Below are 23,350 nucleotides of genomic sequence, written 5' to 3'. Positions count from 1 at the left end.
GAGCTGGTTCCAGAACCCAGCAGGACTTGTCTTCTTGGAGATCAGAGTAGAGAATGACCCAGACCTTTGCACACCAAGTGTCACCAGAACTTCTGGTGGGACCTGGAGGAGGGGGTGTCACAGAGGAGGGGTCCCTGAGCTGGAGAGGGGAGGGGGACCCAGAGCTGGACTGACAGGAGGAGGAAGGGAGAGGGACCAGAGGAGTGTCTGGGAAACGGAGGGGACACGGAGGGGTCAGGTGGGTCAAGTCGAGGATCGCAGAGGAAGAACAGGCGGTGAGTTGGGGTGGGATGGGGCCGGCCCAAGGAGCCTTCCCCTCACTGCCCTGCCGTGTGTTTGCAGGAAGTCCCCCGATGCCTGAACACACCAGCCTCTCTCTTCCATCCCTTTATGCCTTTATTGGGAAGAGGCATGTTCCCTCTGTTCATAATCTCTTTGGTCACCTGGAAGCCATCTCTTAAATCCTAGCTTCTGCCTTCCTTGACCGGTCCCACCCCAGGACCCCCTGTCCTGCCCCTGAGTCCTGACCAGGTCCCACATTTATCTCAGAGTAGGATCTCCTTTAGGGCTTCCCAGGTGACGCTAGTGTTAAAGAACCTACCTCCCAATGAAGGAGACATGAGAGAAGTGAGTTCGATCCCTGGGTTGGAAAGATACCCTGGAGGAGGGCATGGCAATCCACTCCAGTATTCTTGCTTGGAGAATCCCATGGACAGAGGAGCCTGGTGGGCTACTGTCCATAAGGTTACAGAGTCAGACATGACTGAATGACTTAGCACTCATGCAGGGGTTTCTTTGGCCATGAGCTCCCTAAGGATGGGCCTGTGCCTTTTGCATAACTGTCTCCCAGAGCCTGGCTCAGAGCTGCAAGAGGAGCCCCAGGGAAGGAATTGGGGGGAAGGAAGGAAAGAAGGAAGGAAGGAAAATAAGGAAAGAGGGGGAATGGGAAGTGGATGGCAGGCTCCTGCACCCCATGGGGAGCCCAGGGTGCAAACTGGAAAAACAGTCCTTCTCCCTTCCTCACGTCCAGCTTGCCATCTCCTTTCGAACTGAGCTGGTCTCAGCACCTTCCTGCTCTATGCCATTAGCCAAGGGGCCACAGCCCACCTTAGCCAGGTGCAGGCAGAGGAGCCAGGGTCTCTCTGCAGGGCTGTGGGTATCACCAGACCATGGCCAGACCCTGGGTATTGCCCAAATGAGTGAGGGCATCTCAGGGGGCACCCTTGCTTGGTGAGTCCTGGGAGGCAGAGGTGTCCTTGAACATGTCTTCCGAGCCCCAAGGGGAGCCACAGGGCTTCCAGCCCACTGAGCTGGAGTCTCCTAGGGTCTCCTCCCTCTGTCCCTTCCCCCCAGAGCTCCCCATACCCAGGCCCTTCTTCTGCTCTCGGTCTCCCCCAGAGAGATGCCCTCACATGTCCGGATTCGTCCATGCCAACCTCTCTCAGGCTTTGTGCACTCTGTGGGGAGACCTGATCCATTCTGGGGGAGCCCAGGGGGGTGCCACGGTTGTGTGTATGAAGATGGGGAGGGGGTCTCTTTTTGAACCCAGTGTCCATGAAACTTGGAAGAAAGTAGCTTCTCCTCCTGGCAACCGAGCTCTTTTCCCAAGGGACCGAGGGGCGAGGGTACGTAATCTTGGAGCCTCAGTCTCCTTCAGGGGGATTCATATAGATGTTGCCTGTAATTATAGGTCGATAATGATATAATTTATAGTATGTATATCATCATTTGTGAGTGACTGGACAAGCTGGCAGGCGAAGAGGGTGCAACCATGTCATAAGCTCGTAAAAAAAGGTAATTATATTTCTTTCTGATCTAGCTTTCGCCTACCCGGTCAGGTCGGGGTGTTGTGAAATTGCGATGATGGAGGAGCGTGGAACTGGTGGTTCAATAACGCGGGGGAGCTCGACATCTGAGGCCAAGCAGCCTGTTTTTGGTTGTTGTTTTCGGTCTGGAAATTGGGTCTGACTCTGGGGCCAGGGGCATTGTGGGAAGGACTCCAATTTAACACAAAGAGGGTCCTCCCAAAGAGAAAAGCTGGCCAGATGACCCAGGGCCAGACTGGCCTATGGAGTCCAGCCCCCGACCCCCTCAGACCCCCCAGAACTGCAGCTCCTGGGAGGAGACGACTTGTCTCCCTGCCCCTGGGGAATTCTGGACTGGAGACGCTTGTCATGTCTTCCAAGGCTGATGGAATCTCCGGGAGTTGAGATCTGGACTGAGCTGGGTTGGAGTTTGGAGCGATGGTTGAGGGAGATTGGGTTTTATCTCCACCCCATCGCCAATCTTGATAATAAGCAAAGCTGCAGAAAGCCCTTGGCCTGAGATATAATAGTGTAATGTAATTACAGTAATGATACTTTGTACTTCTATAGCACCTTTCATCTGTGGATCTCTAGGTCCTTTATAAACATTAATTAATTCTCATAACTCGGCGATGAGGTAGGTAAGTATCATCATTCCCATTTTACAGATGAGAAAGCCAAGACACCAAGGGGGGAGGTGATGAGCTCAGGGTCACCCGGAGAGCCCACTGGTTCAACTGACTCTGTGGAGTCAATTCTCCCGTGCTGGGTCCCCCACCTTGAAGGGAGGGTAGCAGAGCATCCCTAGGACGCCCCCTCTGCAGGCCCCCCAGGGATTTTTGTGTATCACCTCTCTCCGGCAGTCAGGAGGTCCACTCCCTGGTGTCCCCACACCCCAGCTTTGTGGACCAGGGAGGTGTCTGAAGCCATCTCGATCCACAGGGCCCCCCAGCATCTTGACCCGTGGAGGAAATGCTCTGGAATAATTCCTCTTCCTTCAGACCTACACTGGAATCTTGCCGTGATCTCTGCTCCTCGCTGCCTGTTCTGGAATGCCTCCTTATCACCACCAGCCTAGATCAGGCAGCACATCGAACCAAGTCCACGTTTATTTTTTGAACATCTTTTGGGTGCCAAGGTCTGAATTGCCACCCTGGGAGGGCCCATGTAGCAGAAAAACATCTGCGCTGAAAAATTAAAAAAAAAAAACAACCCAAATCATATCTGGGCCAGCCTCTGTTCCTTGGTAGCTGTGTGACCTTGGGAAAGTCACTTTCCCTCTCTGGGTCCTGTTTTTCTCACCTGTGGATGATAGGAGATATAGATCATTCACTCGTTATCCTCCCAGGGTGATGTTTTTTAATTCCTCATTTCCCGCTTGGATGGTAGGGCAGCCTGTTAATGTGGGCTTCCTTCCACTCTACCTACTCCTACAGTCTATCCCATAAACTTACTGTATCAAAGACTTTGCTAAAAAGCCTTCGGTCATTTCCCTTGGCCTGCAAGACGTCCAAACCTCCAAACCTGTCGTTCAAGGCATCCCATGATCTGTCCCAACTTCCCTGTTCATGAATCCTTGGCTTGGCCAGACCTGCTTTTCCTCCAAGAAGGCCGTGGTCATTCCCAACTTCACGGATTTGGCCAAACTCATCTTCTCTCTACCTACTTTCCATGTACTTTTGAGGCCAACAATCTGCTTATCACTGTGTTAGATGCTGGATTAAAATCCTGTCAATTCTTCAAAGCTCAGAATCCTAGCTTTCAGGCTCTAGGAGATGGCTGCCCAGAGAGCAAATATGAATTTAAGCTACATTCAGTTCAGTTCAGTCGCTTAGTCGTGTCCGACTCTTTGCGACCCCATGAACCACAGCACGCCAGGCCTCCCTGTCCATCACCAACTCCCAGAGTTCACTCAAACTCATGTCCATTGAGTCGGTGATGCCATCCAGCCATCTCATCCTCTGTTGTCCCCGTCTCCTCCTACCCCCAATCCCTCCTAGCATCAGACTCTTTTCCAGTGAGTCAACTCGTTGCATTACAAGATGCCTAATGGCTGTAAAAAGGGAGGTGACAATCCTGTTTTCTAGAATATGTTTTTAGAGAAGGAGCAGGGTGATGCAGGAGCTCTGTCATGTGTAGAACAGTTAGGGGACCCACGATCATTTCACTGGGAGGAAACTCAGGGACAAGAGACCCTCCCTTTCCTGAAGGAAGATTGTTCTGTGAGGCCACAAAGCTTCCAGGAAGGAGGGTTTCAGTTCAGTATAGGCAAGAACATTCTTTCCCATCAGAGCTGTCAGGAAACGTGATGGGGTAATAACATGTCTGTCACTGCTTACTTGCAGAGGCTGAGGACAGGAAGTAGGAAGTCATGGAGGTAGGGCTGGACCTATTCTTTGCAGCATCAGGACCCCAGGGAGAGAGGTTGCTTGGGACGGTTGGCTTGGACCCCGCTTGGGTTGCCTGGTTACCCACCCAGCCCCGCTCTGTTCCTGACCACTGGAGTCATCTACAAACCGGGAGAGCAGTACCCAGCGTGGTGTGACCTCATAGACTCCTACCTCCCGTGTCCCACATGCTCCTGGTGGGTGCTCTAAAAGTTGGGACCCAGAGGGTTGCCTGACCTGTCAGACAACATTCCAGGAGAGCAAACTCCATGAGCAGAGCCCTGTCTGTGTTCTCAAGCCCTCACCCAGACCCCGGGACTGGCATCCATGGGGACCGATAGGTGACAGAATTCAGGAAACTTAGGTGTGCGTCTCTACTCTGCTTCTTTTTTTAAAAAAATATTTATTTTATGTATTTGGCTGCCCTGGGTCTTTGTTGCTGCACACAAGATTTTTCTTGCAGCGCACGGACTCCAGTTGTGGAGTGCAGGCTCAGTAGCCCCATGGCAAGTGGGATTCTAGTTTCCCAGCCAGGGATGAAACCCACGCCCTCTGCATCACAAGGCAGATTCTCAGCCACCGGACCACCAGGGAAGTCCCTCCACTCTGCTTCTTTACTAGCTGTGTGGCCTCAGGGAAGTTACTTAACCTTCCTGAGCTGTGATTCTGAGTGTAATTGTGTCTGCCTTCTCCGATGGTTGTGAAGATTAAAGAAGCAGTGACACAGAATTGCAAGCTGTCTGCCGCTTTGATGGGGAGGTAGGAGAGAATGTCCTCAGATGAGGAGTTAGAAGGACCCTGGGGATGGAGGTAGTGCTGCTGGTCAGGGCCACACGGGGAAGGGAAAGATCAGCCATCCGAAGTCAAGAGGAAGATGAGGTGCCCACCTCCCCAGGAGAAGTGAAGTGTGACAGGCTGAATCTGCAAACCACAGAGGAGATAGAGGGTGGAAACAAGTGTTGTTGCCATTCAGTCACTAAGTCATGTCTAAGTCTATGACCCGATGAGTTGCAGCACACCAGGCTTCCCTGTCCTTCACCATCTCCTGGAGATGCTCAAACTCATGTCTGTTGAGTCAGTGATGCCATCCAATCATCTCATCCTTTTCTCTTGCCCTCAGTCTTTCCCAACATCAGGGTCTTTTCCAATGAGTCAGCTCTCCACATCAGGTGGCCAAAGTATTGGAGCTTCTGCTTTAGCATCAGTCCTTTCAAAGAATATTCAGGGTCGATTTCCTTTAGGATCGACTGGTTGATCTTCTTGCAGTCCAACGGACTCTCGAGTCTTCTCCAGCACCATGGTTCGAAAGCATCAATTCTTCAGCACTCAGCCTTCTCTGTGGTCCAGTTCTTCACGTCTGTACATGACTACTGGAAAAACCATAGCTTTGAAAACAGGGAACGTTTACCAAAATCAAACCCCAACATACTAGTGAAGGAATTCCTCATTACTCTCTGATCCTGACAGCACAAGTTGAATTCATTCAATCATTCATTTGATGAATATTTAGTGAGAACTTCTCAAATGTCGAGTAGTGTTGGGTCCTGGGGAATACAGCAATTAACAAAGTCCCTGCCGTTCTGGCTTTTCCACAGGCAGGGAAGACAGAAAATAAACAAAATAAAAACAATATAGAACAAAATATCAGGGGATGCTCAGAGATGTGAAGAGCACAGTAAAGGGGGCTGTTTTACAAAGGGGGCCCACAGAGGGTCTTGCCAATGAGCTGACTTGTGAGCAGAGAATAGCGTGTCCTGAGAAAATAAGTCCTGGGGATGTTGAGAGGAAGAGCATCCCAGACAGAGGAAATGGCAAGTGCAAAGGCCCGGAGGCAGGCATTTGGAGACAGTATGGCCCACAGATGCTGCTCAGGAATTGCTTCCTATGAGCAAGGCTCTGGCTACACCCAGGTTGGGGCACACAAGCAGACTGAAGCTCTGAAAAGGGAAAGCTTGGGTGCGGGGCTGGCTAGGCCACTGGCTTGCTGTGTGACCAAGACAGCTCCCTCTCCCACTCTGGGCTGTTTCTCTTTCTGCACAATGAAGAGTTGGCCTGCACTCCGAGGGTAGGATCTAACACAGATGAACTTGAAATCTGGAACCAGCTAACGAGACTGTGGTGGAGGGATTATGGGTAGGGTGAGGGCAGGAAGCAGCTACAGCCGCAAAGAGTTGCCCTGTGCCCCTGCCTAGAGCCCCCGCCTCTCCGTGGTTTCAGCTGCTGTAGGAGTGAGCCTCAAAGTGGGCACTTGTGGCTGAGGTCAAGCTCCCCAGGGCCCCGGCCTATCCAGGTGACAGGCACAGCTGTCTGTACAGTCCCCGAGGGTCAGACTGATCATGGAAAACCTCCTGGGTCTGCGGGGATAAAGCAGGGAGCTGCCCTGAGTTCCTGGAAATCCAGCCAGCTGCGAGTCAGGCGCTCAGGCAAGCAACAGCCTGCTGCGGGGAGGCCCTCCAAGCCAGGGCCAGCCTCATTCTCCCAGGGCCCACCTGCAGCTGCCCGTGAAGCCACCCAGCCCAGCTTCTCAGCTTTGCAACACAGCTTCAGGCCACCCACCTGGGCCTTCTTGAGGGTGTCTGCATTCTCCAAACTGAAGCTTCTTCACCTCTAAAGCTGAGATAAAGCCCATTCTGATCTCAGTGCACACTCATAGGGTTAAACCAGACTCAAATAAGGCCAAAATTATGAAAAGCCCTTGGTGAATTCGACAGTCAGATGACCAGATTGGTTTTCCCTGGGAAACTGGCCAGGACCCAAATCAGCACCGCTTCTGGACTCCTCAGTTTGCCCTCCCGCTCTGACCAGCCTGCCACCTAAGGCCTGGGGTGTTCCGTGTAGGCTGGCCACCCCGTCCTAAGGCCTGGGGTGTTCGGTGCAGGCCTGCCACCCCGTCCTAAGGCCTGGGGTGTTCCGTGCAGGCCCGCCACCCCGTCCTAAGGCCTGGGGTGTTCCGTGCACTCCCGCCACCCCGTCCTAATAAGGCCTGGGGTGTTCCGTGCAGGCCCACCACCCCGTCTGTTCCTTTTGCTTTTCCTGTGGCTGTACATGTTCAAAGCTGCGTGTGCTTCATGGATGCTATTCCAGGCCCCTTAAATCAGCTCTTCGCAGACTTTGACATGTACAAAGATCACCTGGGGATCTCATTAACATGTGCACTCTGGGGAGTAGGTCTGGGGTGGAGCCTGAGATCTAGCCATTCCTAACCAGCTCCCAGTATTAAAGGAAAATAATTCAATGACCCATGCTGAAGACTGTAAGGAAGGGGCTTTCCTGGTGGCTCAGTGGAAAGAATCCACCTGCCAATGCAAGAGACCTGGGTTCAATCCCTGGGTCGGGAAGATTCCCTGGAAAAGGAAATGGCCACCCACTCCAGTATTCTTGCCTGGGAAATCCCATGGACAGAGGAACCTGGTGGGCTACAGTCCATGGAGCCGCAAAGAGCTGGACAAGATTGAGCAACTAAACAACAGTAGAGGGACCGCTACAGCGGCATCTTGTGGGAGACAGAGGTTGGGTTCAACTCTGAATATAACAAGGAAAAGTAGAAATTTGTAGCCAAGTGTTGGGGCAAGGGAGTTCAGTTGATGGAAAATTACTAAATGGAAGCATCAGGAATCAGGGGGCTCTGGTTAAACCAACCTCACAGGATTCTTGCAGAAGGCAGGTGGGGGTGGTAAGACATCACCAGGGGAGGGTGAAAGGGGATGAGGAATTTGGTCAAATATCAAGGGTGATCAGACACAGAGGATGTGGGATTCTGGCTAAACTGACTTAGCAGGATTCTTGCTAAAATTGGACCATGCAGAAAAGAACATGGAAGTCCAAAAGTCAGGGCCAAGTTGACAAAATTCTGGGGAGCCTGAGTAGACTTTGGTCAAGGAGACACTGTCTGTCACCAGGTGAAACTGATGCTGCGTGTTCAGGATGTCACTTCTAACAGAAGACCACAAATACCTGTAACTCAACATATTCAAGTTCAGAATCTTCTCTTCCACATCTACTCCTGCCTTTATGCAATATTCCCTAGGGTATTCATAAGGAACAGCCATTTTCTTCCTCTCCAGGACTTTTTTTTTAAAAATCAACTTTATCGGACTCCCCTGGCGGTCCAGTGGACAAGAATCTGCCTGCCAATGTAGGGGACACGAGTTCAATCCCTGGTCCCTGAAGATTCCACATGCCTTGGAGCAACTAAGCTTGTGTACCACAACTCTTGAGCCCGGGCTCTAGAGCCCATGAGCTGCAACTACTGAAGCCTGTGCACCCAGAGCCCATGGTCCACAGGAGAAGCCACTGCAATGAGAAACCCGTGCATCGCAGCCAAGAGTCGCACCCGCTGGCCACAACTAGTGAAACCCTGCAGGCAGCAACGAAGACCCAGTGCAACCAGAAACAAACAAATAGATGGATATTTTTAAATAAATCAACTTTATTGTGATACATAAATTTTATTAAATAAACTTTATTGAGATACACATTATATACAGTAAAGTATGCCCATTTTAAGTGCATATTGATGACTGTATACACTTATGTAACCATCACCCCTCCAAGGTCTAGAGTTTTCCGCCATTGGGTTCTAGAACTTTCTGTGATCCCAAGAAGTTCCCTTTTGATGTTGATGTCCCCACCTAGTCTTCTCAAGGATGTTGCCCCTACATTGCTCTCCCGCCTGGTTCACCTTCTCTCCCTTGCTACTGAGTCTTTTTCCCTCTGGTGTGCAGACATACTCTGGCACCCCTTGCCTTGACTGCGTCTCTCCCTTCAGAACAAGGGGGGCTGATGTTGTCTGTTGACTTGTGGTGCCTGTTCACTTGTGGTGAAAGCAGGGATTGAGGGTTTTTTTTTGTTGTTTGTTTGTTTTTTTAAGATCCTGGCTTGCAGGATCTTAGTTCCCTGACCAGGGATCAAACCCATGCCCCCCGCTGCAGTGGAAGCACAGACTCTTAACCGCCAGACTGCCAGGGAAGTCCCCAGGGATTGACTTTTGCTTTCTCACCATATCAGTCAAGATCAAGGAGCACTTACAAAGGGATGAAGATTGTCTCTCAGAGCTCTAACTTCTGTGTTGATTACACATTGTTCAATGGAGAGATGATTGTCTATTTTGAGCATGAACATCCAGTTGTTTCCATAGATACTTGATCATAATGACTAATTAAACAAAAAAAAAGGTTTTCTATTTTATTATCTCTCTAATATTAAAAAAAAAGTCCAACCTCTTATTGAGTTGTTCGCATTTTCCTTCTTTTTTGGAAACATTAGTGAGTCTTTACAACTTGAAAAAAGATGGTTGCTCTTTTATCACGTGGCCTTGAGTGTTTACTCTCAAAGATGATACCAGGCAAAAATCTACTATCGCTGTTTTTGAAATGTTATTCATTGATTCAACCAACCAGCCCTGTGGGCACTGGGAAGTGTAACTACAGCTCAGTCTAGTTGAGGAGGTAGATAGTAAGTGGGCTCAGGGCTCAATGTGATACATGCTGGTATGGAGGTGGACAGAACACAGAAGGTGGAGAAGATAGCCCAGGGCAGTCACAGAGGGCTCCACAGTGGGATTTTGTGTTTTGATTTGAAGGAAGAATAGGGGTTCACAAAACAAGAGGAGTGAAAGGGTATGCAAGTGGAAGCAGCAGGATGAGCAAAGACATAATCAGGGACTTACCTGGTGCTCCAATGGCAAAGATGGCTCCCAATGTATGGGGCCTGGGTTCCATCCCTGGTCGGGGAACTAGTTCCCACATGTTGCAGCTAAGACCCAGCACAGTCAAATAAATAAATAAACATTAAAAACAAATAAATGAAACATCTTCAAAATGGAAAGATTTAAAAATATATACATGCGTGCATGCTGAGTTGCTTCAGCTGTGTCCGATTCTGTGTGACTCCATGGACTGTAGCCCTCCAGGCTCCTCTGTCCATGGTATTCTCCAGGCAAGAATACTAGAGTGGGTTGCCATGCACTCTTCCAGGGGATCTTCCTGACCCAGGGATCTCACCCACATCTCTTACATCTTCTGCATTGGCGGGTGGGTTCATTACCCGTCTGAAGACCCATCTGAAGTGGGGAGCAGTCTTCTGGGACTGAGCCCTTAACCTGTGGGGTCTGCCATTGCTCCAGGGAGTTAGTGTCAGAATTGAATGGTAGGATGCCCCGTTGGTACCCGGAAGGTTGGTTAGCGTCAGGGAAAAACTCTACACCTTTAGTGCTGGTAAAAAGACTTTAAACGGTTAGCATCTGTCTTGCCCTCTGAGCTATGAGCTTCCTAGGACGTGGATGGATGGGTCATTTGTGTGTTCAGAGCCCAGCTGTGCATGGAAATCAGGGAATAAATGGAGCATTCCAGGAGCTACTCCGATTTTCTGAAGAGAGGGAGAAGAAAAAACTTCTTAAACTGTCAGGAACGTGATAGAGTCCAAAAGACAAGGAATTAGCTGCATACATAGAATACACAATTCAGACTTCTCTTTATGCTGCCATAGTATGAAAAAATCATCTTCTCATCAAGATAAAAGATGAAAGCCAACAGCACTGCAGGCACAGTAGCAGAATCCATCAATTACCTCCTCTCCCTTGACAAAGACGGCTGATCACTGAAGTAAACCCTGTGTTCACGTTGACAAGTGCATAGCTTTGTGTTGCCAGCAAGACAAATGTCTTACTCTCCTTCAATTATCGGATATATTGGTCATGGTCAGCTATGGCTTCTTTCTTTAGTAAGTGAGATTATTGGAAAAAGATGTGAAAACCAAAGTCTGTGTTCGTCTTTCTAAGAGTTCAGCTGGGCCAATCTAAAAATTATGTGTAAAAAAATAAAATTAAAATAAAAACCATGTGTATAGTTAAAAAGTGACTTCAATGGGTACATCAAGTACAGGACAGTCTGACCCTGAGGGTATTGACCCCTTGGTGCTTAGGAAAACCAGTAATATATTATTTGTTTGTTTCTTTTTCTCTAAGATGGAGTCCAGGTGGTGGGATCCTGGGCTTTATTTTCTTATCACCAACCATTAATCTATATAGAAATGATGTCAATATAGATATAGAAAATAATAGGGTTTCAAGGCAGGAGACCACACATAGTTTGAAATTTATGATGGATAAGCTAATATTTAGACTCCCCTGGTGGCTCAGTGGTAAAGAATCCACGCGCCAATGCAGGAGTGACTAACACACATACACCTCATACAGGACAAATAAATTTTAGCTTGTTGTTGCTGCTGTTTAGCCACTAAGTCATGTCTGACTCTTTGAGACTCCATGGACTATAGCCCACCAGGCTCCTCTGTCCGTGGGATTTCCCAGGTAAGAATACAGAGGAGGGTTGCCATTCCCTTCTCCAGGGGATCCTCCTCACCCAGGGATCAAACCTGGCTCTCCTACATTTCAGGTGGGTTCTTTACCATCTGAGCCACCAGGGAAACCCCAATATATGAGGAGTTTAAGGTAAATCTGGAAGATTTGAAGACCTCTGGTGTTCAGATTCATAGGGCTAAGAATTGGGGTGATAAAGCATGCTCCCTACTTTGTGTCAGTGTTTCGCCAACAAAATACACCGGTAGAGGAGAATTATTCAGAAGGAGTCTCTGTTTGGAAGGAAAAAATCTTCATAGAAATTCTAAAACACAGGAGACATCAAAGGCATCTGAAATCATTGCAGTTGGGAGAAAGAGAATATAAACTTCCTGGTGAAACTGTCACTAACAAATTATTATCCATTCACTCATAACAGCTTGAGGAAATTCGAACATACCTGAAATTCAGAGTTAAACATATTTTATTCTTTGGAAAACAGTGTTTAACGTTAAGAAGTCATGACAAGTATATTTCATCTGTGAATAAAGGCAATTTGGAGGGAGTCGCTAGAAGAGATCAAGCGAGGTATTCTAACGTATAAATCAGTTGATGCCTAGAGAAGTTAGCAAATTCAAAATGAAATCAGGGGCAAAAATAAAAGCTGCAATGTTACAAGACACAGCAGATGAAATCTTTAGTTCCTGATTCAATAATATGTGACAAGGCCACTGGCTGGGCTGTGAAAGAATCACTGGAGCTTATGTAAGAAAAACCCCCATCACTTTCTCAATTATAGAGATGCATGGATTTTTGTAGTGTTGAAAAGACGATGAAGATCAACTTAGATGTGGTCATAAAGAATTATCTGAAGCACATCACGGGACTTCCCTGGTGGTCCAGTGGTTAAGCCTCTACCTGCCAATGCAGGAGACATGGGTTTGATGCCTAGTCCAGGAACTAAGATCCCACCTGCTACAAGACAACTGAACCCAGGTGCCTCAACTACGAGCGCACACTCTAGAGCCTGGGCTCCACAACAGGAGAAGCCACGGCAAAGAGAAGCCTGTGCAACTAAAGGAAGCGCACGTAGCAATGAAGATCCAGCGCAGCCAAAATAAAGAAATTTAAAAAATACTTTCGCAATTAAAGAAGGTGTTATCTGCAACAAATCAAAGAGGGGTTCAGGACTGCCAGACCTGGTGGTCTGCCTGTCAATTCGGAGGACACAGGTTCGATCCCTGGTCTGGGAAGATTTCACATGCTGCAGAGCATCAAAGCCTGAGTGCCACAGCTAGAGAAGTCCCGGGAGCAGCACCAAAGACCCAGCATAGCCAAAATACAAATTAAAGAAATATAACATTTTTTAAAAAGTGGGGATCCTAACAAAGTGAGGGTCAAATCCACCACCGACATCATGGGGAAAACCTGGCTGCCCTGCAGCACGCATGAGAAGCAGTCACGCCTGTTAGTTGGATACGGCAATGCTGAGGACTTTGCAGAAGCAGAAAGAGCCTTTGACGCACTGTGTTCAACTCTGTTCTAAGCTATACGTTTGTCTGGGAAAAGATTGGCTATTACCCAGAACACACATAACAGGGCAGTCAAAGCAACACGAAAGTGGTTTGCTGAAGTCAAACTGGGTAGTCCAACTCCAACACCAGCTTTGTCTGATGCGATTGAGTGGCTTCCAAAGATTATTGAAACTTTGGAGCATCGTTAAACGATGGTAAGACACACAGGTGGCCCATGAAACGAGAACTCCTGTACACATGCTAAAGGTTAGAGGAGGTTTTTTTTTTCCCCTCTGATGAGCTTCAAAGCAAAACCATAGACGTGTTTTCATTGCCTTCAAAAGTAAAAGCAATCTTTTAGTGTTTATCATCTCAGAGAAACGATGACTATTTCAAAACCATTTGGTGGAGAGCAAAGGAAATGTGCCAAAAACTAATCTCGGGGGTTCAAAGTGAAAACAAAACAAAAGGAAAAAAACCCTTCCCTTCAGAGAAGAAAAATTCTGGCATGGGACAGGGTGTGTGTGGTGTGGGGGAAGGTCTTGGAAATTCAGATGGTGAGTGTTGCTCTGTTTTGTCAGAACAGCATCCAACAATAGTCAACTCATAAAGGCTTGGTTACTGTATTACTAAATTTAAAGGCGGGCTTTTCAGCAAATGATTACAGCAAAACAAATTATGTTTTTAAACAACTGTTTAAATTCAATGAACCAGTATGTGAAGCAATGGCCAGACATATGGGATGCATTTGCAGACCTGATGTAAGAATGAGTCTAGAACTTGAGTCTCACCAGAGCTCGACCTCTGACATGATAACTTGTCCCAGTCCGGTCGTCCGCACCATCATCCATGAACTGCCTGCATTTCAGTTCTGCACCTGACCCCAGTTTGGCCAAGCCCTGTGCCTAGTGAGGAGGTATGTTTTTGACCCTGTGATGGATCTGGGGCCTGATACTAAGAGCATCTGGGCAGGTGCTGGTACCAAAACAAGGGAAATGAAGGAGCTTGGTGGTGCCTCAGATAACCATATGGTACCATCTGAGAGGTGGTGGATTTTGTGAGTTACATCTCACCTTTGAGAAGCTGGCCCTGGGATGCACCCAGTTTCCGTATTCTACCCTTGAAAACCTAACTCACAGTTCCCCAGACTGGCTGCCTAGTTGAATGAGGTGTGGTTGTGGGAAGAACACATTTAGAAATTACCATGTTATTTTGTGAAACTGTATTCACAGGTTCTCAAAAAAATTTTTTGGAAAAAACAGCGAGCCGGAGACATCTTGTCGACCTCTTGCTAGAGAGGGAGTTATCACTGCGTGCCAGTAAATGGTCATCCCCTGTCTGTCAAAGACTCAATCAGATTCTCAAATGAAGGAATGAATGAATGAGTGACAGGGCAAGTCTCCAGGGTGGCTGAAGGCAGGCAGACAGGATGGTCTGGTGGGCTGGAGGCCAACAGCCTGGGCCCAGGAAGCATGAGGAGGGTGGCAGGGTAATTGGTCCAGCCTCCTCACCACAGATTCCAGACTCTGGGTCTGACTCCTTCGAGGATTCTGCACTGGGCTCCAGATGGTGGCTGCCCCTGGATGGGACAAAGCAGGTTGGGGGAGTTAGAAGGAGGGCTCGGCAAGGTTTACCAGCTCAGGGATGCCACTTAATTGTTTGCAGAGCCTCATCAGGCCGTTCCTGTCACTCCACACTGCCACCGTCTGCAACTGTCCCCTCCCCCAGAAGCCACATGTCACACCTGAGGATGCCCTGACCTGCCACTTCCTCCTCCTCTGCCTTTTTGTTCTTTTCAGGTCTGAGACAGATTGGACGGCGCCCGCCTACCTTGGGAAACACAACTTGCTTTACTTGGGCTACTGATTCAAATGCTAATCTCAGCCAAAAACACCTCACAGACCCACCCAGAAATCATGCTTAGGCAAATGTCTGGGCATCTTGTATCCCAGTCAGACTGATGCATAGAACGAACCATCACAGAGGTAAACGCGGACCCGGGGCACCGGAGCGGTGGCTGGGCAGGCCCTGTCCTGGATCCCCCTGGTGGGCTTTGGGGCCGGCATTTGTGTGTTCTCCAGGGTCACAGAGAGAGGAACGAGAGTGGGGGAGAGCCTCCCCTCAAGGCCAGACACTGAGGCTGAGCTCCGACTCTGCACTTGGTCAGCTGGGTGGGGCCCCTGGATCGCTCTGAGCCTCAGTTTCTCCAACTCTAAAATGGGTTGCTGTGTTTTCACAGGCTTTTTGCTATTGGTGGGAATGTAAACTGGTACAGCCACAACGGAGAACAGTGTGGAGGTTCCTTTAAAAAATGAAAATACAACTACCATTCTCCTCCCCGAGAAAACTGTAATTCAAAAAGATACCCATGCCACTGTGTTCCCTGCAGCACTGATTCCAATAACCAAGGCATGGAAGCAATCTGTTCATCGACAGAGAAATGGATAAAGAAGATGTGGTATGTATATCAACGGAACACTACTCAGCCACTGAAAAGAATAAAATACCGCCACTTGCAGCAAGATGGATAGACAGAGAGATAATCATACTAAGTGAAGGAAGTCGGAAAGAGAAAGACAAATACCATATGATATTGTTTTACATGAAATCCTAAAAACATATACAAATGAAATTATTTACAAAACAGAAATAGACTCGCAGACATAGAAAACAAACTTGTGGTTACCACAGGGGAAGGGAGGAGAGGGATAAGTTAGGAGGACGAGATTAACATATGGTACTACTATATATGAAATCGGAGAAGGCAATGGCACCCCACTCCAGTACTCTTGCCTGGAAAATCCCATGAATGGAGGAGCCTGGTAGGCCGCAGTCCATGGGGTCGCGAAGAGTCGGACACGACTGAACGATTCACTTTGACTTTTCCCGTTCATGCATTGGAGAAGGAAATGGCAACCCACTCCAGTATTCTTGCCTGGAGAATCCCAGGGATGGGGGAGCCTGGTGGGCTGCCGTCCATGGGGTCGCACAGAGTCGGACACGAATGAAGTGACTTAGCAGCAGCAGCAGCATATATGAAATAGATAACCAATGAGGAGCTACTGTACAGCCCAGGGAATTATACTCAAGATTTTGTAATAACCTATAAAGGAGAGAAATCTGGAAAAAAAAAAAAAAACTGACTCACTGTGCTGTCCACCTGAAACTAACGTGACTGTAAATCAACTATACTTCAGTAAATAAATGGGAATAAAATATTACTCTCCTGGAGGGTGACAGTGAGTCTTAAGCAAGTTGATGGACAGAAAAACACTTTGTGAAATGTGAACCACAGCACAAACGTGAGGCATTTCTATCATAAATCCCAACTTGAGTCTGAACTTCTGGCATGCTTCTCTTCCTAGGGCTTCTGTTTCCCCATTGTCCATAGGGTTGTCAGATAAAACACAGACTGAATAACATTTTTTAGCATAAGTGTGTCCCAAATATTGCATACTTACACTGAAAGACATACTTATACAAAAAGTATACTAAAAGTGTGTTTATCTGAAGTTTACATTTCACTGGGCTTCCCTGGTGGCTCAGATGGTAAAGAATCCGCCTGCAATGCGAAACACTTGGGTTCGATCCCTGGGTTTGGAAGATCCCCTGGAGAAGGGCATGGCTACCCACTCCAGTGTTCTTGCCTGGAGAATCCCCATGGACAGAGGAGGATGGTGGGCTGCAGTCCATGGGGTCGCAAAGAGTCAAACATGACTGAGTGACTAAGCACACACACCCACAGTTTTACTTGCTAAATCTGAGAACTTTCTCCTTGAAAGAAGCCAAAGGTGAGGGCAGGCCTAATCTCAGGGAATCTGGACCGCAACCTCAGGTGATGGAGAGAGCAGAGGTTTTTTTACATCTCTTTACCTCTGCCCCAGGCGGGGAGAAAGCTCAGTGGTCCAGGGACTCACCGAGTCACCCAGAGAGTAAGGCAGAAGGGTGGGGCCTGAACCTAACCGATCTCCAGTTGTTCCTGACCTGCCTTCTGCAAGGAGGGAGGGTCTGGGAGATGATTTTCTCAAGGGTAAGGGCAGAGTCTGTCTTTTCAATAACTTCTAAAAACAATGTTTTTTCCTGACATGCACGTTGAAGTATTTAGGGGGAAGTGTACTGTGGTCTGCAATTTAAAATGCATAAGAAAAAAATAATGATAGATTTATGGGTGGACAGAGGGAGGGATAGACGGATGGATGGATACAGGATAAAGTATTATTAAAAAAAAAAAATTCAGAGACTCCCGTGGAGGTCCAGTAGTTAAGACTTTGCCTTCCTATGCAGTGGGTGTGGGTTCGAGGCCCAGGTGGGGAGCTAAGATCGCACATGCCTCTCAGCCAAAAAACCAAAACCTAAAACAGAAGCAATATTATAACAAATTCAATAAAGACTTTAAAAATGGTCCACATTTAAAAAAAATTCAGGAGAGAACCTAGGAAGAGGTCTGTGTGACATCATTTCAACTTTGTGTTATATTTAAAATCATTCATCATCAAATGCTGGAAAAATTTAACGAACGAAAATGAATTTAAAAACATAGCTACTCATTGTCGAGATTTGGCAAATACGGAAAAATTAACTCCCAAATCCCTAATCTCACAACTCAACAATATTCTGTTGCATTTCCTTCCTGCCTTTTTTAGCGCATGTGTGAAGTACTTGTTTTGCAAAGTCGGGATTGTTCTGAATGCAGTTTTCTCAATCCTGCTGGTATCACATCCAGTCAGGGTCACCAGTTTCTGAGTGTTTGTGACATGCAGGCACGGTGACGGGCCCTTTAAGAAAACTGCCACGTTCATACTGCTGTATATAAAGTAGAAAAACAACAAGGATCTTCTGTACAGCACAGGGAATGATACTCAGTATCTTTTTAAAAACTTGATTTCTTTATTTGGCTGCATCAGGTCTTAGTTGAGGCCCGCGGGATCTTCCTCGCATCATGTGGGATCCTCCTCACGTCATTCGGGACTGAGATCTTTCGTGGCACTGCACAGATTCTCCAGCTGTGCTGTGTGGGCTCAGGAGTTTGCGCTGTGTGGGCTCAGCTGCTTTGCAGCATACGGGATCTTAGTTCCCTTACCAGGGATCCAAACCATGTCCCTTGCACTGCAGGGCAGTTTCCCAACTATGAGACCACCAGGGAAGTCCTCCAGTATCTTATGATAACCTACAAAGGAAAAGAACGTAAATTTTTTTTTTTAAAAGAGAAAGTTACCTTATTGAACAGTTATGTCTTATCGACAGCATTTCTTCCAGGTCGATAAACCAAGTCCACGATGAGCACCATCTGTAACGGCTACATGAAAGTCCATCACATGGGATTGCTTAACTGCTATTGGAAGTTTAGGTTGATTCCTATTTTTCACCATTATAGTACAGGCATACCTTGGAGATATTGCTCATTCTGTTCCAGACCACCCCAATTAAGCGAATACACCAGTAAAGTCATACAAATGTTTTCGTTTCCAGGGCACACTGTGCTGTGCTAAGTCACTTAGTCATGTCTGGCTCTTTGTGACCCCATAGACTATAGCCTGTCAGGCTCCTCTTGTCCATGGGGATTCTCCAGGCGAGAATACTGGAGTGGTTGCCATGCCCTTCTCCAGCGGATCTTCCCCACCCAGGGACTAAACCCAGTTCTTCTGCATTGCAGGTGGATTCTTTACCATCTGAGCCACAGGGAAGCCTAAGAATACTGGAGTGAGTAGCCTATCCCTTTTCCAGGGGATCTTCCTGACCCAGGAATCGAACCAGGGTCTCCTGCATTGCAGATTCTTTACCAGCTGAGCAATTACACTATACTAGTTTATTCAGTGTGCAATAGTGTATGTCTAAAAAAAACAGTGTACATACCTTAGTTTTGAAAATATTTTAGGGAATTCTCCAGAGGTCCAGTGGTTAGGACTTGGCGTTCTCACTGTCAGGACCAGGGTTTAGTTCCTGGTTGGGGAACTAAGATTTCGAAATTCATGCAGTGCATAGCCAAAAAATAAATCTTTTTAATTGCTAAAAAGTGCTAACCATCAGGGACTTCCCTGGGGGTCCAGTGGTTAAGACTCTGTCTTCTAATGCAGGGCTGCATGTTTGATCCCTGGTCATGGAACTAAAATCCTGCATGCCAAGAGGCATGACCAAAAAAAAAAAAATGCTAACCATCATCTGAGGCTTCAGGGAATTGTCAACTTTTTGCTGATGTTTATTTCGAGAACTGGGCTTCTCAGGTGGCGCTAGTGGTAAAGAACCCACATAAAAGACATAGGAAACATAAAAGACACAGGTTCGATCCCTGGGTCTGGAAGATCCCCTGGAGGAGGGCATGGCAACCCACTCCAGTATTCTTGCCTGGAGAATCCCATGGACAGAGGAGCCTGGCGGGCTACAGTCCATGGGGTTGCAAAGAGTAGGATATGACTGAAGCAACTTAGCACGCATGCATTTTGAGAATTATCAACATGTTATCAGAGACAAAAAGTGAACAAATGCTGTTGAAAAAGGGCAACAGTAGACTTGCTTGATACAGGGTTGCCATAACCTCCAATTTGTTAAAAAAAGAAAAATGCAGTATCTGAGAAGCACCATAAAGTGAAGTGGGATGAAATGAGGTCTGCCTGGAAAGTTTCTGGAACATCCTTGGGCAGAAAAGCCTTGTCATTCATTCCTGTTCCTTTTCCATCCAGGTGGCTTCCTAGCCTTAGTGTTGCTCTGCCTCTTCACCTGACTAAAGAACCATCTCCCTTGCAGACATTTTAGTCCTTTCTGGGATCCCTCCAGGGACCCCTCTGGGGACTGGAGGCTGCACTTACTGAGCCAGAGTCCCTCTCTCCCTCCCATGCTGGGCACTGAAGCCTGGGGAGGGACAGGACCACAGCCAAGTGGCCAACCACTAGTTATTACAGGGGCCCTGGCTCCAGCATCTCTCTGTCCCCTGGAGATAGGGGCTTGTTGGGGACTGTGGGGGTCAGATGCCCCCACAGGGCTTAGTGGACATCTTTGGAGCCGGGGGGGTGGGATGTGTGTCTAGAAAGAACATGATTATCAGCAAAAAGGAACAGGATAGGAAAGATCTTTTCAATTTCTTTTTCTAGTTGAATGTGTCATTTGCATTCCATTTCTGTCTGCTAATCTCATCCCTTCCCAATATTAGAAGATACTTCTGTCTTGTTTCTCCATCTCTGTGTTAAACCTGGAGTTGATCATCAGAGCGCGGCCTCCGTGCTGACTGCCAACAGGGATGTACCAGGATGGAGAACTTGATGAACCCCAAATTCCTTTTGCTCTGCCGTTTCAGCGAGGCACCCCAGCTCTGCTTTCCATTTCGGCAGCTGGGGAGTCAGAATGGACACGGCAGGGGGGTGGGGGGCAGACACACAGTAGGCCCTTGTCTCCTGAGCGGGATCGCTTCCTCCCCACCCCAACCTCCTCCTGCCTCCCTGGGGAGGTGGCGCTGACTTGCAGACTTGGCTCCGCTCCATCTTGCACAGCTCTCTTCCCTGGAGCCCGAGAGGAATGTTTTCTCTTCCCTCCTCCTCCTCCCCTTCCTGTGCACTGTCTGTGGGACTCCTCCGGTGTCCCGGGCTCCCCCAGGGCGGTCCGAGCCCTCTCCCCGCCCGGCTCCTGCCCCAGAGCCCACCAGGCTGTTTCCAATTTGGACACGATGCATCTTGCCCCTTCAGATCACAGCCGCCTCTTTGATGGAACTAATGATGATCTAGGACTCCGGGGCCCTGGACCTCCCCAAACTGAGATAAATCCTGCCTCCGTGCAGACAAGGGGCCTCCGACCCTGCGTCTGATCCCCTCCTCCAGGCTACACTGGAAGGGGAGGTGTCTCTGGGAGATGATGTGAAGGCTGTGGCTGACCCAGGGAGACAGGAAGCCAGGGATTTGTCCAAGGCTCCGCAGAGGGTCCTAACACCCACTGGGGGTGCAGGGAGGGGAGGTGGGCAGGCTTGCAATGGGTCAGCTGGGCACACCTCATCCCAGAAAGACTCAGAGCCACAAGCTGGGGCAGGAGGGAAATCCCATAGATGGGTGTTCAGTTCACCAACCATTCCTGCCAGCTTCTTTGCACTGCTGGGGACACTAGGAAGAATGATACCCCACTACTTGCACCCACAGGCTCACAGTGATAGAGAGAGATTCACAAACAGACTGTGTGCTGGAGTGGCAACAGTGGAAGACCAGGGGCTGAGGGAACCTGACCCAGCCTGGGGAGCCTGGAGGGCTTTCTGGAGGAGGCATCTCTGATCTGGGCCTTGGGCAACTACCATACTGGGCAGGTGATATGCCCTGCCCATAGAAAATTGAAAATAGTAAAAGCTATTTAAAACCCTAAATCATAAAACTTATACACATGTGAAGAATGAAAGTGTTCTTTCTAGATTTTCTGATTTGAAAATGTTGGATTTTTTTAATAGAACTGCAAAATAAATTTATTAGGTGGCTGCCAGTTAAACTGTCAAATGATGAATTTAATATACCATTTATGGAATCACAGGTATCTACAGAATTTACATTGAGGCTTAGCAGTGGTAGACATATACAAAGAGAGGAGTTGATCATCTTGGAATATTTGGGGGCGAGGAAAATACAGCAAACTTTTTTTTCTCTCTCTTTTTTTTTTTTTTTGTCCTGCTGGGGCCTTATGCAAAAGTTCAGGTGTTACCTGTTACTTGTTGAGTGGAAATTGGGCAGAGAATGTGAATGAGTATTTGAGCTCCTAGTGGGGGGGGTGCGGGGAGGCATTCCACAGAAGGGTGTAGGAAAGTGCAGCGTGGGGGGTGTTAGGACAAGGGAGCAGTGGTGTGCTCAGGCTGGAGGTGGCACCCAGGGTGGGGGGCAGGGTAATCCTTTTTTTTTTAACCGCTCTGCTCCGCTTATGGGGGATCTTAGTTCCCCCAAAGGGGTCGAACCCAGCAGTGAAAAGCAGTGCAAGTCCTAACCATTGGACTGCCAGGGAATTCCCTTGCTGTTACAACTCTATGGCTTTCTCTGAACCCAGAGGGATTCCTCGGCAGGGAGTGTATCAGCTCTGCTGCTCTGACCAGGCCACCGAGGTAGGAGCTGGTACCGATCTGTGTCAGGGGCGGACAGCGGAGGAGGCCCATGAAGCCACACTGGGAGACTGGTTTCACCTAGAAAACGATGGGGGAGCACTGTCAGTAAGCAAGCTGGGGCCCCCCGGCCCCCCAGAAAATCCTCTCTGGGCCCTGGGGCTGCTGCCACACCTCCTACCCACTCTGCTCCCTGATTTTGCCCCAAACACCCCTTTCGGGCAGCAGCCCCCAGCCAGCACCCAGTCTCCCCAGTACCCCCAACCCTGCGCCTCTGCCATTTTCACCTTTCACTTCCTCCTCTTTCACCCCCTGCTGCTGGCTGCCCAAATTCCACCTCGAATGTATTCATTTTAAAATTTAAGCTTAATCCAGGGTTAAGGAAAGCACTTTGGGCTCTCTGGGGGTGTAACCAAGCTGAACGTGGACTCATTAACCCGGCAAAGGGCTCTGCTCAATCCACTGTGGTTTAGCATCAAAAACACACGTGGTCCTCAGGTGGGGAGGCAGGTGCTCAGCTCCCCAGCCAGCTCCTCCCTTTGGGGGGCAAACTCCAAACAGATTCAGTGCTTTTGTCCAGGGCCTGCCTCTCAGCTGTCTGCTTGGGTGGCTTCGGAGAGCCTGGGCCCTGACCCTACCTACTCTACCCGGAGGATCCAATTTTTTGAGCCCTGTAGCTTCTTAGAAGGGGCTTCCCAGGTGGCTCAGTGGTAAAGAATTCACCTGCCAACACAGGAGACACAGGGGATGCAATACATGCCGGTTCAAACCCTAGGTCTAGAAGATCCCTGGAATAGGAAATGACAACCCATTCCAGTATTCTTGCCTGGAAAACTCCATGGACAGAGCAGCCTGGCAGGTGACAGTCCATGGGGTCACAAAGAGTCAGACACAACTGAATGACTGAGAAGGCAGCTTCTTAGAAAAGGCTCTGAGAGAGCCTTCCTCCAGGCTGGTGGTGACCCTTTGCAGGTGATGGGGGCCGGGGAGAGTTCTGTCAGCAGCTGAGCCCTCCTGGTACAGCCCTGCCGCTCTGAGCTGCTTCTGTCTGGACTCCCACCCTGGATGCCCCTCTAGTCCTCCCAGATAAGGGGTGTGTGGCCCCAGTTTCCTCTGGACAGGGATCCCTGAGGGCAAAGGCTGATCTTGCTTGTGTTTGAGGTCAGCACTCTGCTGGAGGGCCTGTGAATACAGTAAGTGTCTAATAAATGTTTGCAGCATAGAACGCTGGGCCCAACACACCCTCTCTGTTCAGCCATCCATCAGACAGCCATACACCCTGGACAGTGGGCTGC

Source organism: Moschus berezovskii, chromosome 27, assembly GCF_049115385.1.
Source record: "Moschus berezovskii isolate FMDL1 chromosome 27, NW_MosBer_1.0, whole genome shotgun sequence".
NCBI lineage: Eukaryota > Metazoa > Chordata > Mammalia > Artiodactyla > Moschidae > Moschus > Moschus berezovskii.
The sequence above is the reverse complement of the archived record's forward strand: the minus strand, read 5'-3'. Positions refer to the sequence as shown.